The following is a 19009-nucleotide window of genomic DNA, read 5'->3' on the forward strand; positions in this document are numbered from 1 at the left end:
GAATGTACAATATATGTATGTAAAGTGCTGCGTAAATTGATGGCGCTATATAGGTAGCGTAAATAAATAAATGAGCTGCTTTTGAGGTCTTTTGCTTGCAGAGTAGACAGTGCTCTGTGGGAACCACCTAGAACCACATGGAGTTTCATAATTCCTCCAATTTATCCCTGTCATTGACAATGAAGTTTCAATTAGGAATTTGTTTTCCATGGTAAAGTAGCGCCAAAGATACTTTTAGGATATTTAAATGTACATATATTTTTTTTTTTTAAATTGTACTAACGTGATTGGTGTGATTTCTCAATTTGACAAAGAATATTCTGCCAGGCTAGAGAACTATATTAAATCACCCACCCTGGTTGTTAAATTATCCATGATCCTAGACTGCATTTAATTATGGTAAGCAGCTAGAACAATCACTTGATTTTATAATCTTTTGCATACATCTGTGTGCCAAGACATTGCTAGGAAAAGCCAAATAACATTTCATCTTGTAAGGTATACGATTCCTTCAGGGTATAGTGACAGATTAGGTTAAATATTTAATTGCCTTTAGATAAAGTAGCACATTCACAATAAGAGCACAATCCCACTAATGAAAGGAAAAGTGATTGCGCAAATTAACAACATTTCTTTAAAAAAGCACAGAAAGTTTACACTTCAGCTGAGACACAGTCACACATTTGATGCCTCATGCTGACATCAGCTCAGCCTGTTTGATCAATTAAAAATCTGCATTCAGTGTTAATCACCTGAGCATTTGTAAAGATGTTTTAACAAGGAAAGCAATGTATTGTAATGCTAATTTAAGTGATTGTAGGTGCAATTACAAACATTAGCCCTTTGACCGAAACTGAATAACTTTTAGGGGGCTTACTGAAACATGGAGTAAATCATTAAAGGAGGCAGGGGACAATAAGATTAACAATTTACTGTGCAAGTTAGTCTGTGGTGGTCTGATGGTGTCTATAGAGAAAACAAGAGGATATCTATTGAAGAACCCAGCAGAGTTTCAGGTGAAACTGTGGAACATGTACGTGTCTGAGGAAGGAAGGCCAAAATCAAACACAGCTACAAAAATGTTACACTGGACATTTGGATGCGCAGTTGTGCTCTCATTGCTAAACATTTTTTTGTCTACTGAAAACCTTAAATGCAATCAAGATTGATATATTTATTTTTTTAAAGTTAACCACTTGCCCTCTGGAAGATTTACCCCCCTTAATGACTAGGTCATTTTTTGCTGTTCGACATTGCACTATTTCAACTGATAATTGCGCGGTCATGCAATGCTGTACCCAAACAAAATTTATGTCCTTTTTTTTAACACAAATAGAACTTTCTTTTGACGGTATTTGATCACCAATGGGTTTTTCATTTCTTGGGATATAAATGAAAAAAAAGACCGAAAATTAAAAAAAAAAAAAACCCCACTATATTTTACTTCGGTTATAAAAAATATATTAGTAAACTCAGTCACAAATTTAGGCCAAAATGTATTCTGCTACATGTCTTTGGCATGTATATTAATTGGTTTGTGTGAAAGTTATATCATCTACAAACTAGAGAGATAGGAATTTACTTAGCTTTTACCTTCTGAATGCCTATCACATTTCCAGAGGTGCTAAAGTGCCAGGGCAGTACAACAAACCCCCTCCTCCCAAATGACCCTTTTTTTGGAGAGTAAACATCCCAAGAAATTTGCTGAGAGGGATGTTAAAAAAAAATTTATTTTTTGGAAAATTACAAAATTTTTATTTTCTTTTGTACACAAAATTGTCAATGTGGAATAACACCCCAAAACACATTCTGCTACTTCTCCCGAGTATGGGGAGAACACATGTGAGACTTTCTGGCAGCCTAGCCACATACACACAAAATCCAATGACCACCTCCAAGCTTTCAAAGGGCATATTTCCTCATGTCACTTCCTAACACAAAATCCAATGACCACCTCCAAACTTTCAATGGGCATATTTCCTCATGTCACTTCCTCACTACCTATCACAGTTTCAGAGGCCCTAAAAATCCAGGAGAGTACAACCCCCCCCCCCCAACACCCAAAGGAATTTGATAAGGGGCATGGTGAGTATTTTGCAAATATCATTTTGTGACAGGGTTTTGAAAAAGAATCGGAAAAATACACTTTTGTTTTCTTTCTTCATTTTCAAAATCTTGTGACAAATGAGATCTGCAAATTACTGACCATTGGGGGATGTAATGCTTCTACTATCCTGGCATTTTTGGGCCAACATTGGAAGCTTTTGCCAGACATCACTTACTTTTCTAACCACTTGAAGACCAAGCCTTTTCTGGACACTTTGTTTACTTGAAAAAGTTTTTTGCTAGAAAATATTATATATTTTTTTATAGCAGAGGTCCTATAGAATAAAATGGTGGGTGTTTAAATTTTTTTTATGTCACACAGTATTTGCGCAATGATTTTTCAAACGCAATTTTTTTGAAAGAAAAGACACTTTTACAGAATTTTAATGCACAAAAACATGATATATTGCCAATTGTTTTATTCAATATAAATAGATGTTACGATGAGTAAATGGATACCAAACATGACCTGCTTTAAAATTGTGCACGCCCGTGCAACGGCGACAAATTATGTAAATGTTTAATATCCATAGGCGACACTTTAAAAGCCTTTACAGGTCACCATTTTAGATTTACACAGGAGGTCTAGTGCTACAATTACTGCCCTCGATCGGACATTCGTGATAACTCACATGCATGGTGCAATCGCTGTTTACATATCACCACGGGACTGCTACTTGCATTTGCCTTTGCATGCGAGCATGGGGATGGAGGTGGGGGTGAATTTTTTTTTTTTTTTATTTATTTTGCTTTTTTTATTATTCTTACACTGTCCCTTTAATTCTTTTTTCTTTTATCACTTTTATTGTTATCACAGGGAATGTGAATATCCCCTTTGATAGCAATAGGCACTCTTTTCTGAGAAATCTGGGGTTTTAAACTCTATATCTCTCCTCTGCCCTTAAAGCATCTGATCACACCAAAATTGGTGTGATCAGATGCTTTCCCAATTTTAAAATGGCACGGTTTATATCTGGCGAAACAGAATTGATTAAATGCTCATAGTTTCAGGTCCCTTAGACCATACAGTAGAGATGATTGGAGGCATTCCAGTCTGCGATCATTTCTATTATCAGCCAGCAGAATGGCCGGCTGGATTTTTGGATTTCCCTGTGGGATGGGAGAGCCCAAGAAAACCTTGGGAGGGGTGGGGGAGTCCCTTCCCACTACTTGCAAAAGCGATCCAGCAGCTAGGATTGTTTTTACATGAAAGCCGACCACAAGCTGAAAAAAAAAAAAAAAAAACACACCATACCAGGATGATGCCTGTAGCTGTTCTGTCCCCACATGAAGGCGAATGAAGGTATAACTGATAATAGCTGTGTAACTTCCTACCTTCGTATCCAAGCAGTGGAGCAGACCGGACCAGCAGATGTTCAGGTTAGATGGATCCAAACGTATACACGGGAATGAAATCAGCGTGGGTTTATTTGGTCCAAATACAGCGACAAAAAGTGATACAATACTGTAAGGTAGTAGAGGTATTCATGCTGTCCTGTAATATCTTTCCTGAGGCTAACTGCTGGTCAAAAACTGATGCCTTCACAAGCCCAGGGTATTGAATGTCCTGTCACACAGCTATAAAAACACATAAAAATGGCTGCAGGAAGTGACCAGAACCAAGGCTTGCCTAAAACCACACCCAGCAGAGAAAACACTTACTAGCTATAACAAAGGCATGCAGCATGCAAATTCTGGCCAGCAGATGGCAGCAACAGATCAAGACATAGAAACAAACATGGTGAAATAAGAATTGGTGATACAATGCACAGTTAAATAAAAAATATGAGGGGAACAGCACACTCCCCGTCTGAAATTCCATAAGGGATTTCACTATGACGAATGTCCATAAAATATAAAACAACCTGTAACAAAGAACATGTTAGAATGCAATAAACATAACAATATAGTAGATTCCGAGTTGGAATAGAGAAGAACCACAAAGTTCAAGTTCAGTAGAGTTCACCCAGCAGGAATGTTCTCGATGGGTGGTATCAAAATTAGTTCGTTAATTGGCCTTGCAAACGTTTTAAGCTCACCCTTTCTGAAGATCTTCAACTCCACTTTACGGACCTTGCCATCCTTGCTAGGAAGAACCTTTGTAATTAGTCCCATAGGCCAGTCAATCCGTACGGTATGTTGCTCCTTCATCAACACGAGGTCACCTTCTTTTAGGTTTGGTTTGTGGTGTTGCCACTTTCTTCTTCCTTGAAGAATATTGAGATACTCCTTTCGCCACCTGTTCCAGAAGTAATCAGCTAGGTATTGTACACGTTTCCAGTGTTTTTGGTAGATATTCGCATGAGTAAATTCTCCACTAGGTATTAGCGTAATCTCAGTTTTTTGGGTAAGTAGGATAGCTGGAGTCAGTACGGTTGGTGTTTCAGGATCCATAGATACTGGCACGAGGGGTCTAGAATTGATGATGGCTGAAACTTCAGCGAGAAGAGTGACTAGAGTCTCATGTGTGAGTCTTGAAGAGTTTACATCCATCAACATAGAATTCAAGATGTTGCGTGAGACCCCGATCATTCTCTCCCAAGAGCCCCCCATGTGGGAACTATGAGGAGGATTGAAAATCCAGGTGCAACCCTTTTCCGCCAAGTGATCTTGAATGGATTTGGTGTCTATGTTCAATTCTCTACAGGCTCCAATGAAGTTGCTTCCACGGTCAGACTTCAACTGTTTCACTGGTCCTCTGATTGCGAAGAACCATCTTAAGGCATTAATAAGGCTGGATGTGTCCATGGATTCTATGACCTCTAAGTGAACGGCTCGCACACTCATGCAAGTAAATAGTACAGCCCAACGCTTACTGTTTGCGTGACCGCCACGAGTCCTGCGTGCGGACACCATCCATGGCCCAAAGACGTCTAGGCCAATGTAGGTGAAAGGCGGCTCTGTACATAGTCTGTCCGCAGGCAAATCAGCCATTTGTTGGTGTAGTTGTTTTCCTCTAGCTTTGCGACAGTGAACACAGTCATGCAATACTTGGGCCACACGTCTTTTCATACCTATAATCCAAAGGCCAGCAGACCGTAACTTGCCCTCAGTGATTTGCCTGCCCTGGTGTTCAGTCTTTTTGTGGTAGTGTCGGATCAGCAAGACGGTGATATGGTGTTTGCTGGGAATGATGAGAGGATTTCGTTCTGCAACTCCTAGGTGGGCTTGATTCAAACGACCACCAACTCTGAGCAAGCCAAAACTGTCAATAACTGGATTTAAGTTGGCAAGAGGGCTTTTTATTGGAATCTGCTGTTTGTTGTATAAGCACTTCCATTCTACATTGAATTCCCCTTGTAGGACGTGACGTATTATGAGGGACTCACTATGAGAGATGTTCTCCGCAGAGAAGGGTTTATGGCAGACGTGCCAACCGTGACAATCCTTATCTTTGTGAGTATTGTGATAACATTTCGCAATGTGCACTAACCTTGCGATAGTCCTGACGAGTCTCATCCAACTGGAGAAACGTTCAAAGCGCTGGCAACCGAGGCTTTGCTTTGTTCCAGTGACCAATACACTAACTTCAGCGCGGATTTCTGGATCATTATCCGGATCCTGGATGCTGAAAACTTCCTGTACACATTCGTCTGCCTGTCTTAGCAGAAACTCCGGACCTGTAAGCCAAGTAGAGTTAGTAAAGGAACCTACAGACATAGGTCTAGTGGCATGATCTACTCCGAATGAAGGCAAGTAGCAGCACTCGTCGTTCTTTCTTAAGGATGGAGCTGGTTCTGCATGGTTGTTAAGGAATATTTTATCCATAAAAGGCAACGATGTGTTCTCTCATTTCATGCTTGCTGTTCATGGTACGCTGAAGAGAGTTAAATCTAGACAGAGCTTGTTCCCAGTTGTTCGGGAGTCTTACCCTGGTAGCTCGGAAGGGTAATGGAGAAACCCAGTGATTGGTTTCATCTTTAAAGAACTCACTGTCCATTATCTTGACAAATTCTCTGTCCTCTACTGACAAGGCTACTTTATCGTCGTCCTTGGTTGTATGAAAGACTGATCTCCCCAAGTTGTCGGCAAAGAGGGGAGTAATGACGTCAGGTAGTTGTGCGAGGCCTGGAGACTTCTCTTTCACCTCATAGTGATGAGGACACGGCTTAATGCAAGTTGTGCATCCATCTGCACGCACGTAGGTTTTGAAGGAGTCGATTTCTGGTTGATCTAAGCATACATTTCCTATGATTACCCATCCCAAGTCCAGTCTCTGGGCATATGGCGCATAGTCAGGACCATTACACTGTTGACGCACCTTGTGTACCCTTAGATTGTCTCTGCCGAGCAGGAGTAGAATCTCGGCGTTGATGTCCATAGGTGGGATAACGTTGGCTAGGTGCCTTAGGTGAGGTTGGTGAAATGCAGCTTCTGGGGTAGGAATCTCATCCCTATGGTTGGGTATTTGATCGCATTCGATCAGCGTCGGTAAGGGTATTTCCGTATCCCCACTGACAGGAGAAGCGATGAATCCTTGTGCCCTTCTGCCGCTAGTCTCTATGCGGCCCGAGCAGGTGTTTAAGGTATAGGGTTCGGATGGTCCCTTTATTTTAAAGGCTTCAAAGAATTTAGGACCTGCTAGGGACCAGTTGCTTTGGTCGTCAATGATGGCATACATTTTTACTGCCTTTTCTGGTAGTCCCTCTGGGTAGACCTTGATTAGGCATATTCGGGCACAACATTTCTCGCACTGGCCCTCCCCACATACATCCAAGCATGAGCAGGAAACAGCAGTCGCTGCATTAGCGTAATTTTGGGGCTCCCCGCCATGACTTGGAGCAGGACTGGTGGTGATGGCAGTGGGTGAATCTCTGGAGAGTGGGATTGGGTGCATAGCTGAGGCATGTCTTTCGCTATGACACTCCTCACACTTGATGACAGATTTACAGTCCTTAGCCATGTGCTCCAATGAAGCGCAGCATCTGAAACATACCCCAAGCTCGGTGAGGATTTTCTTGCGCTCCTGTATGGTTTTGGATCTAAACCCTCTACATTTGTTCAGAGAGTGTGGTTTTTTATGAATGGGACATTCACGATTGAAGGTCTTATCTCCTGATGAGGTGGTGTACTGTTTACCCGTGGGTACTGCAGGAGATGGTAGGTTAGTCTAACACTCACGCTGCTCTTGAAGTCTCTGTGTTTATGCGTGATGCTTTCATACCTTGATGATGATGTTGCTGAAGCTGTAGTGTTGAACTCCAGGAAGTCGAGGATGGGGTCATTCCTCATCTGGGACTGTTCATCGATAAACCTACAGAAGTGAATAAATGGGGGAAAGGTGACGTCATGCTCTCTTTTGTACCTTGAGACTGATGCCGCCCACTTTTCTTGCAGACTGTATGGTAGCTTCACGACAATTGGGTTCACTCCATGAGCTGTATCCAGGTAGCACAGCCCGGACAGACGAGGGTCACCCTTGGCAAGCTCCAGTTCCATGAGCAGATCACTTAAATCCTGAAGCTTCTGGACATCCTGGAGATTGATCCTTGGAACGTTCTGCAGTCTCTTGAATAGAGCCTTCTCTATTGCTTCTGCACTGCCGAAGGTACGTTTAAGTCTCTGCCAGGCGGCAGCGAGACCTGCTTCTGCTTGTCCCACGTAGACAGTTCTGAGGCTCTTGACACGATTTGTGGAGCCTGGGCCCAGCCATTTGATCAAGAGGTCAAACTCCTGCTCTGCGGTTAGGTTGAGGTTAGCGATGGCGGCCTTGAAGGTTGCCTTCCAAGCTCTGTAGCTCTCTGCACGGTCATCAAATTTTGAGAGACTGGTGTTGATTAGCTCTCTGCTCACCATAAACCTGGCAAACTCAGACATATCTGATTTCTCACTGCTTGTTGCCATGACAACTTGTGATGCCCCTGGGGCGTATGGGCTGCCTGGCGTGAAGGGGTGAGATGCTTCCGGGTAGAATGATGTAGCTGCAGGGTTAAGCTTTCGTTTAGCCTCTGTATATTGTGATGACTGCTGCTTGAGCTGTGGAGGTAGGCCAGAAAACGCCTGATAGCGATCTTTCTGTAACAACCGTCCTTGAGAGGGCACATCCGGGTAACGGTTATTAGGTTGCTCGGGTGCTGTGGGTGGCACTGGTACCGCAGGTAGAGCTGACTTGGAGGTTTCAGTGTTGTGAGGCTTGGACGGTACTGCAAACTGGGGCTGGCGCAGATACCTGATTCAGTACATAGTCACTGGTGCGGTCAACTGGATCATCTATCTCCTGTGGTAGCGAGCAGACTGGATCAAGACCTTGGCTCAATGCTTGCTCAAGTAGTCTTACTTTAGCTAACGCAATTTCCTCCTGCATCTCTGATTCGAAAATCTTTATTCGAGCCTCTGCTTCCACCCTCTTGGCCTCTGCTTCTGCCCTCTTGGCCTCTGCTTCTGCCCTCTTGGCCTCTGCTTCTGCCCTCTTGGCCTCTGCTTCTGCCCTCTTGGCCTCTGCTTCTGCCTCTGCTTCTGCCTCTGCCCTCTTGGCCTCTGCCCTTGCAAGAGCCTCTTTTTCGGTGAAGGCGCGTCTCGCTTTGGATTGCTCTGCATTTATGCGGGCCTCTAGTAATCTGTCGCTCAAGGCTGAGCTTCTTGAGCACGATGATTTGTATGACTGAGAGGAATGTTTAGATGAATTTGATCTGTGTGATCTAGTTTCTTGCAAATGAGAGATACGGAGTTCCGCTTTACCTTTAATATCCAGCACCATGACGTCTCTTTGTCTATTGATTCTGCCTTGCTCAGTTCTGATAGGGCTTCATCGATATTAGAGTCTTTTAGAAAGGTTATATACCTTGTGGACAGTCTCTTGTATCTTTCTTGAGCTGTGTCCAGCCACCCGATGGCAACTTGTAAGCTTGTGGCATCACCTGAGGAGGATCTAAGTCCGGACATGAGGGAGAAAACTCGTTCCCATTGCTCCTCCAGGTTATCACATAGCTCATCCTTTGTGGTGTGATAATTTTCAATGACCTTTACTGTCGGTTTGAGAGAGCGTCTTGGTCGCACGACTTGTTCTGCTGGAAGTGTGGATTCTGTTCTCTGCCTTTCATAATGATCAGTATCAGGTTGCATTTGCTTTAGTTCATCACTGGGGAACTGTGCAAAGTCCTTTTCGGCCATTTTGACTTAAGGTGCGCTGTCTCTTTAAGAAAATTAACTTTTGAATTGGACGCTGAAAATCGCCGTACAGCTCCGATAGGGCACATTGACAAAATTTCTAAGATATTTAGAATGAATTGCGGGGTTTTGCGGCAGCCACGGCAGTGTAAGGAACGTGCATAAACAGTACTTCTGTTATGCGAGGAAAAGTTAATATAGGACTTTAGGAATGGCTTGGCGAGGTGGAGGACTTCCAGGCGAGACTATAGATACTGCGTATGTGCAGTGCTTCCGCATAGGCTTGTGGAACATGCACTGTAGCCGGGCAGATTTGCTGCAAGTGGGCCTGTTGCTAGGGAGATTCCTGAGTGTGGTACTGGACTCTGAGGGAATCTGTGGCAGGGTATGGACTTTAAGGCAGTTTTTGACTGTTCTGTCCCCACATGAAGGCGAATGAAGGTATAACTGATAATAGCTGTGTAACTTCCTACCTTCGTATCCAAGCAGTGGAGCAGACCGAACCGGCAGATGTTCAGGTTAGATGGATCCAAACGTATACACGGGAATGAAATCAGCGTGGGTTTATTTGGTCCAAATACAGCGACAAACAGTGATACAATACTGTAAGGTAGTAGAGGTATTCATGCTGTCCTGTAATATCTTTCCTGAGGCTAACTGCTGGTCAAAAACTGATGCCTTCACAAGCCCAGGGTATTGAATGTCCTGTCACACAGCTATAAAACACATAAAAATGGCTGCAGGAAGTGACCAGAACCAAGGCTTGCCTAAAACCACACCCAGCAGAGAAAACACTTACTAGCTATAACAAAGGCATGCAGCATGCAAATTCTGGCCAGCAGATGGCAGCAGATCAAGACATAGAAACAAACATGGTGAAATAAGAATTGGTGATACAATGCACAGTTAAATAAAAAATATGAGGGGAACAGCACAGTAGCTGCTGGCATCCTCACGGTATAACCACTCGAAGTCCAGCGACGTACCAGTACATTGCTGGTCCATGTTGAGCATATATGTAACAGCAGAGAACATGAGCATATGATGTATCTGGTCTGTGGACCAATATGGCTGCAATTCATTCATTTTTGCAATGCCCATTTTGAGGGTTAGGCCCAAAAAGTTTTAGATTTGTAAGCCATAGGTTTTCATGCAAATTGTCTGGCAAGAGCAGAATTTGGGTGGGTGGTAATGTATTGTTGTGCGTAAAAATTGCTCTGGCCCACAATCAGTTCATACAAATCTTCTTTGAAAAACAACTAAGGGGCTAAACGCTAGTGCTGGGAGTGAACGAGGCCCATCCTGTTAATACTGCATTTTTGGGGACACTATACAAAGAAGGCACTAGTATAGTTCTGCAAGTGATCAATATATTGATCTGTACAAACCCTATACTAGTAATGGCAGCAATCAACAACTTATAGCGGGACTGCGGCGGGCATTGACACTGGTAGGAACTGACTAACTGCCACTGACATCCCCAGTAACACTAATACAGTGAACAGTGTTAATAAAAAGCATTGACATTGTACTAATTACACTGGGCAGGAAGGGGTTAACATCTGGGCGATCAAAGGGTTAACTGTGTGCTTTACATTATGTGCTGTGTGTGTGTTTTACTATGGAGACATGCTGCTTTGTATTTCTCTGCACACCAGAGAAATACAAAGCATCATGTCCTTGCTGACATGAGAGAGACCTATGTTTACACACAAGTCTCTCCCCTGTAAGCTTTCCCCAACGATCGTTGAGAGCCGGCTGAGACCTGGTGATTGACATCCCTAGCCGCCAATAGAGTGCACCCCCTACCCGGAAATGCAAAATCACACACACGCACACAAACATATATATAAATAAATGTGTGTGTGATTTTGCACAGCCCTGCCACCCTTCTACTATAGGGCGGCGGGCAAGCGGTTAAGTAAGGGCAGCTGAATTTACTTCCTGGAATCTGCAATCCATCTGCCTTAGCCCCTCCTGAAGACTCCTGGGATGTATGACATCATTTGCCTATGCCTGAAAACCATGAAATAACTTAAAATTTTTTAAAAGCAAGTAAAAATAATACACTTTCCTATCTATTTACTAAAGCTAGCAGCATAAGGATTAAAAATAGTCAATGTTGATTGACAGAGTGAAGTTCCACTTTAACTATAAATTTAGATAAAAGGACTTAAACGTATGCCTACTATGCATTATGCATTCAAATCTCTCTTTATACAGTTGTGGCCAAAATTATTCAACCCCCAATGCTGTAAAGGGGTTTAGGGACTATAGTGTACATTTGGAATTGTATTCAGAATCAAATCCTACAAGGACGTTGTAACTACCCAAATGCAACTAAAATGACATCAATTGTTTATGTAATACAGTAGTAAATGGTTCTTATGTGGTTTCTTCATTGCCACAATTATTCAACCCCTTAAAGACTACCACTCTGAAGAACAGAGGTTCATACAGGTGCTTTCCATCAGGTATTGAAAACACCTGTGGATGTCACCGAGCAGCAATCAAGCATAATAAGCACCAATTAGGCAGCTTTAAAATGACTGTGATACTCAGCTCCTTCTAGACATTTACTGGTGTGGTTACAAACATGGTGAAGGCAAGAGAATGGTCCAGGAAGACAAGAGAAGAGGTGATTTCTCTTCACAGGAAGGGCAATGGCTATAAGAAGATTGCAAAGATGTTAAACATACCAAGAGACACCTTAGGAAGCATCATTCGCAAATTCAAGGCAAAGGGCACTGTTGAAACGCTACCTGGTCGTGGCAGAAAGAAGATGCTGACTTCGACTGCTGTGCGCTACCTGAAGCGTAGAGTGGAGAGAAGTCCCCGTGTGACTGCTGAGGAACTGAGAAAAGATTTGTCAGATGTGGGTACAGAAGTTTCAGCCCAGACAATAAGACGCACACTGCGTAATGAAGGCCTCCGTGCCAGAACTCCCAGGCGTACCCCCTTGCTGTCTCCAAAGAATAAGAAGAGTCGACTGCAGTATGCCAAAAGCCATGTGGACAAACCACAAAAGTTGTGGGATAGTGTTCTGTGGACTGATGAAACAAAATTAGAACTGTTTGGGCCCATGGATCAACGCTATGTTTGGAGGAGGAAGAACAAGGCCTATGATGAAAAGAACACCTTGCCTACTGTGAAGCATGGTGGAGGGTCAATCATGCTTTGGGGCTGTTTTGCTTCTGCAGGTACAGGGAAGCTTCAGCGTGTGCAAGGTACCATGAATTCTCTTCAGTACCAGGAGATATTGGATGGAAACGTGATGCAGTCCGTCACACACCTGAGGCTTGGGAGACGTTGGACCTTTCAACAGGACAATGATCCCAAGCATACCTCCAAGTCCACTAGAGCATGGTTGCAGAGGAAAGGCTGGAACATTTTGGAGTGGCCATCGCAGTCACCAGACTTAAATCCGATTGAGAACCTCTGGTGGGACTTAAAGAAAGCAGTTGCAGTGCGCAAGCCTAAGAATGTGACTGAACTGGAGGCCTTTGCCCATGAAGAATGGGCGAAGATACCCGTAGATCGCTGCAAGACACTTGTGTCAAGCTATGCTTCACGTTTAAAAGCTGTTATAACTGTAAAAGGATGCTGTACTAAGTACTAAGATTGAATGTCACTTGGGGGTTGAATAAAACTGATAATGCTGTGAGCACAGAAAAGACATTTGTGGTTATTTCATTATAACTGTTATGTTATATTTGTCTGACCTACAAGTGCCTCTTTAATGTAAATGTAAGCAAGATGACTGAATGATCAAAAGCAATGTCAAACTGGCCAAAACACTCAATTTCAGTGGGGGTTGAATAATTTTGGCCACAACTGTATGTCATGGTCCTGACAAAGCTCTTTTAGGAGTGAAACATGCTGAGTTAGTTTGATTATGCACCTTTTTGATTTATTTTCTTTTGTTGGAGGGCACACATGGTTTTTGTAGGAGGGTGGCCCATTACTCCATTTGTTCCTCTGGTTAGTGGCAGAGTTAGTTTAAGAGGACTCCGTAGCTTTTACCTCTTTTGGCTTCAGTTTTTTGGGGGACTGTTGAAGGTGAGAAACCGGTTATGCATTGGCCACCCCCCCAACAGTCTCAATTCTGTGTGTCTCCCCTACAGTATTGAAATATGTTAATTGGGGCTGGCTAATTAGTGGCAGAGATGTGTCTACTACCACAGTAACCAGGGAGCCCAAGTTATGCAAAACAGATATTTGAAAGACACAACCAAGAGGTTCTTTTATGTTCTGGGAGATATTTTGATCTGCCATAGTATAGAGCAGGGATTCTCAACAAGGGATCCATGAAACCTTAGGGTTCCTCCAGAGGTTGTTAGGGGCTACTTGAGCAATGAGCAATTTCTGCCTCTCAGATAAGTTCCCACTGACACCATTGATCCTTTTAGCTATCTGTAAGTGGTTAATGCTTCCCAATGACCACAAGTGTAAGGGACAATCTTCCCACTGACCATCACACTAATATATATAAGTTGTAGATATAGTAATTAGCAGGGGTTATTGCTTCTCGGCCTTTTGGCTAAGATCAAGTGTAGTATCTGTTCTTATCAGTATCCAGTGGGGGTGCTCCCGGCCATTCTAGCTTTGCGGGGATGGCTGTTGTATAGTGCCCTCACTGATATGATGGGGGTCCGGAAGGCTAGTACCGGAGGGACAGAAACCGGGGAGCGCCACAAGTTAAGCTGGGGCCCTGGGAGTAATTCCTCCGAGAAAACTGGAAAGACCCAGTACCTCCTGATTTGGACGGATCTACCTTGGTCTGGCCAGGGGCTGAGGAGGCAGAAAGTCCGCAAACTCAGTGCCCCCTGAGTAGACGCTCTCAGGGGTGCCACTAGTAACACCTGGGTGTGGGACCCCACTGTGTGAAGATGGCACATGGTCACTGTTTTTACACTCTTTTTGCACAGCGCCCTAGGGACCAGGCCTTTTGGCTAGGACCAGGGCAATTTTTGCTACGGGCCTCAGGGCCTGGTCTGTGCACAATTTGGCACGGTACCGCTTTTTTTATTTTCTATTTATTTAATTTATTTACACCTCCCACGTTTCTCACTTTTTCTTTCGCTTATGTGTGTGTTTTCACGGATGGAGGGTGTGGGTCCTCGGGCCTACCCTGAAGTCTAGGGGGAGGATGTGTGGCCTTTTGGTTCCTTCCTCCCCTGATCCCTATGGGGCTTTTCTTCCCTGACCAAGAGAGCCCCCTGACCAAGTACTGTGTGTCTGGCTTCGGGTGGACACAAGGAACGGTGGTCCACCAGGCCTTTTGGCCAGGAGGACCAATTGGGAACCTTGTCCCCGTCAGGAGCTTCGTGCCCCGGGGGATCAGGGTAAGCGGTCCAAGCCCCTTTAGGGGTAGGACACAGCACACCCCTAAGTGCACTTTTTCGTGTGGTGTTTTGCACTTGCACTTTTTTTGTGATACACTTACGGGTTTTTCGTTTATAGTTGCACGTTTGCGGACTTAAAAACAAAAAAAAAATTAGCAGGGGTTCCCTGAGACCGGAAGTTATTTCAAGGGTTCCTTTGTGTTGAAAAGGTTGAGAAAGGCTGGTATAGAGACACTACGTTTTTTATTTTGGTGCTGATTTTGCTGAGTCTTTTTGTACAGCACCACAATTTTGGATGTGGAAGATTGATGTATTTTGATCTACAAGTTTGTTTGAAGGCTCATGGAGGTTTAAGGGTCTCTGTCTTAAGCGACACACAAGTTCTACCATTTATTAAAGTGGTAGTAAATTTTTGGAATGGAAAATCCGCTGACAGGCAGGGTTTTTATAACAAATGAGAACCTAGTGGTCTTTTCTGTCATAAATGCCCCCCCTACCAGTCAACAGGTAATTGGAGCTGGCTAATGTGAACTGACCACATAGAAGGCCCGCTCTGACTCGATGTGACTCGCATGCACATGCGCAGGAGTGACATTACCCACGGCCTAGCCATTCAAGTGGCTAAAGATCGGGAAGTAAGACCAGGCAAAGATGGAAGCTGCCAGAGACCAAGGAGAGCCGTGTAAGTGCAGTGCTGGAGGGCACCGTCCACAGGCAAGCCTGTCATTATGTATTAGTATGCAGTACATACTAGTGCATTATCACCCAAGCCTGCGCAGGGGGACCACTTTTGTAAATAAAGAGACTTTACTACCACTTTAAAATCCTAACAAACGTTAGGTCATTTGCCCTCCCCGTGGCTTTGGTGCATGGATATGCACACTCCCGTTTTGGTAACTTTAAATTTAGGCAAGACTTCATGAATTCGTCTTTATGAGAGGTTGTGTTGGGCTTTTGATAATCTGCATAAACGTTCTCAACTTTACAATATACAGTAGGTCTTGTGACCTTAAGTCATAGCAGCAGTGTACTGGGCGGCTGGCAACAGTGGAATATCTATCAACCCTAAATTATTCCCTTAGTAGATGACTATCACCTAATCTGACCAATGATGTGTAAAAAGTCTGTCTATGGGATCTACGGAAGACTGATCTTTTTTGAAAATGAGAAAACCTACTCTGATCATTGTTTTCCTTCTGTAGTAAGCAAGACTGGCAGCCCCAATCTCCCCTTTTACAATCACCACTCATTCACCTAAACAGGCACAGTCAGCTGAACTGAATGTTTCTGTTCATTGTGTATACTGCTGTCACAGCTGGTTTATGTTTCCTTGGTCAACAGCCCTCTTATGTCTACATGCAACTCAAAGTTGGCCATACAATATTACATTTTTCAGTTGAGCGTTTGTATGGAATTTCTGAAAAATCGTTTGTTGGAACATTCTTTCTTGCCATCGTTGAGTCGACTAATTTCTTTTTGACATCCTTTAAAATTCTGGCCAGACCTGCTATTTAAATGGAATTCCATTTGTTAAACTAGTTTTATTACAATATGTACTATTTTTCCAAATGAAAACCACATTCACAGTTAGAATGCGATTTGTTTAAGATATATTTTTCATTCTGCACCTTCAAATTCTCTTTAGTTGAAAGCAATCATTGATTTGAGTCCACTATCCATTAGAAAATTGAATGAATGCTCCAAAAACAAACACTTAAACGTTTTACGGATATACAGCCAACTTAAAGCAGAGTTCCAGCTGAAAATAAATTAAAAAAAAAAAACCAGCTACAAAAAAAAAAAAAAAAAAAACTGTAGCTGCTGACTTAAAATACAGCCACTTATCTGTTCCTCACCATGGCTAGTTTCACCGGCCGTCTTCTCTCCCTGGCAACTTCAGTGTGGGGACCCGGCTGTAACAGCTTGCACTGCGCTTTGTGAATGGCTCCAAAGTCTTCTGGAACCTGTCACATGTCCCAGAAGACTATGGGGAGGGAGGGGAGGAGAAGGTTTGGGCAACGTCCAATACTGATCACCTTAGGTGATCGCAGCGGAAGTGGGAGCGGGTACCCGCTCTCCAAAGGTGCCAATCCTTAATGGGGAGCGGGGGACAAAGACCTAAAGCAGAACTTCCCCTTTTGGGTGGAGCTCCGCTTTAAGGCCTGCCTATTGTTTAACCATTTCAATACCGGGCAATTTTACACCTTCCTGCCCAGGCCATTTTTCAGGTTTCAGCGCTCTCACACTTTGAATAACAATTGCGCGGTCATACAACACTGTACCCAAACTAAAATTTTATCATTTTCTTCACACAACTAGAGCTTTCTTTTGGTGGTATTTAATCACCGCTGGGGTTATTTTTTGCTAAATTAACAAAAAAAAAAAGACCAAAAATTTTGAAAAAAAAAAAAACACATTTTTCTTTGTTTCTGTTATAAAAATTTACAAATAAATAATTGTTCTTCATAAATTTAGGCCGAGATGTATTCTGCTACATGTCTTTGGTGAAAATAACCCAAATTAGGATGTATTTTTTAGTTTGTAGGAATGTTATAGAGTTCACAAACTATGGTATATATCTGAATATTGATCAATCCTGAAGTACTGACAGCCAATCTAATTTCTTGAGGTCCAAGAATGTCAGAATAGTACAGATATCCCCAAATGATCCCTTTTTGCAGAGTAGACAGTCCAACGTACTTCATAAGAGGCATGGCGAGTTTTTTGAAGTTGTATTTTTTTGTCATAATTTTTCGGAAAATGAAAAAATTAAAAAAATTATTTTCACAATTTTTTTTTTTTTTACATACTGTCACCAGTGCAGTACAGCGTCATCATATAACTGGCATGGCGGTGAACAGGGACACTGACTGGTGACAGTATGAAAAAAAATATATATATATTTTTTTTTTTATTTTTTTTATTATATTTAATTTATTACATTTTTTTTAAGATTTTTTTTTCATATTTTACTATGACCAAAGTAGTACAATGTTACCATAGTAACATTGTACTACTTTGGGGAAGTGATCAGTATTTTTTTTTTTTTTTTTTTTTTTTTTACACAATTTGCTTATAGCAAAGAATTACTTTGCTATAAGCAAGCATTTACCTGAATGAAAGCGATTCATTCAGCTTTTTTTTTTTTTTTTGTGCTTAGCTGTGATTTGGTCACAGCTAATCACATGACATGTGCATGTGATTAGCTGTGACCATTCACAGCTAGGCACTAGTATACAATGGATGGCATCATGAATGAAGCCATCCATTGTATACAACTGTCATGTGACCTGCTGTGATTGGTCACAGCAGGTCACATGGTACCAGCAACGGGAGCCGGTACTCGGATCTGTCATCGGCCGTGTCTGAGGTGCACGGCCGGTGACAGATCGCGCTGCTGTGCCGCTCTGCATTAGCGCAAACGGCGCATGTGCGGGAGCACGCCAAATGGCGTGCACCCGGAGTGCAGAGACACTTCTGAAGCCGCCAAACGGCCATTGGCCGGGCGGCTAATGGTTAAATTAAAGTTTTGAGGCCTGCTTTAAATTTTGACATAATTTACCAAGCATGCTAACATCACTCGAAACAGAAGAGTGTGGCCTGAAATCCCAATGCATTATCTATGTGAAAACTGTACACAGTACAGTGGAGGAAAATGTCCAACCCAACTGACCTCCACTGTCTGTGCTGATTGGGTGACAATTAGCTTAAGTCTAATGACGTAATAATTGGATTACGTTAAATGACAGACTGTTGTCCTATGAGCTAAAAGTATTGCTGAGGACACAGGCCCACACATGATGGATACAAAATCAGTACTAGGTGACCAGGGGCACACTGACAACTCATGGGGCCCCCAGGCAATAGGGGATCATTGGGCCCCCATGTCCTCGCCCACACTCAAAACACACCCTATCACCAAGCCTATGAAAGCTACCAGGGGCATCTCATGGGGCCCCTTACTGACCCCGGGCCCTCGGGCAGTGCCCGAGTTTCCGAATGGTCAGTCCACCCCTGTAGGTGACTATTGGAGGGAAATACGATTGCATTGCACGCATATTATTCATGCAGTTGGCAATAAATCTTAGATGGCAATGGAATGTGAAAGTGTGTGACCACAAAATAATTATTTTTGTGAATAATTGTTGCTGCAAAAAACACATGCTTGTGTCCGAGTTTATGCAGTGGGGGAAAGTTTGTGCATGCCTTAAATAACTAATTGGCAGAACCGCTATACATGAACTGAAAGCGAACCCTAACTGGATGTTATTTATTTTAATAACTTCCCGGCACCAAAGAACTCGATTGGCATTTGCCATTGAACACCAGAATTGGCAGGTCCGCCACTGGTGCCCTGTGCTTTTCACAGATGAGAGCAGGTTCACCCTGAGCACATGTGACAGATATGAAAGGGTCTGGAGAAGCCGTGGAGAATGATATGCTGCCTGTAA

General features: G+C 43.1%; 1 protein-coding gene and 1 pseudogene across 1 annotated transcript in view; one reads left to right on the forward strand and one right to left on the reverse strand.

Moving 5' to 3' along the window:
- The window catches only part of LOC149451157 (G protein-coupled receptor family C group 5 member C-like), a 72399-nt gene that overhangs the window by 25985 nt on the left and 27405 nt on the right, over positions 1-19009 (reverse strand). The window lies entirely within an intron of this gene.
- LOC149451158 (U2 spliceosomal RNA) lies at positions 13734-13894 on the forward strand (annotated as a pseudogene).

Source organism: Staurois parvus, unplaced genomic scaffold (genome assembly GCF_062004578.1).
Source record: "Staurois parvus isolate SC_StPar_1 unplaced genomic scaffold, SC_StPar_1.0 ptg000548l, whole genome shotgun sequence".
Lineage (NCBI taxonomy): Eukaryota > Metazoa > Chordata > Amphibia > Anura > Ranidae > Staurois > Staurois parvus.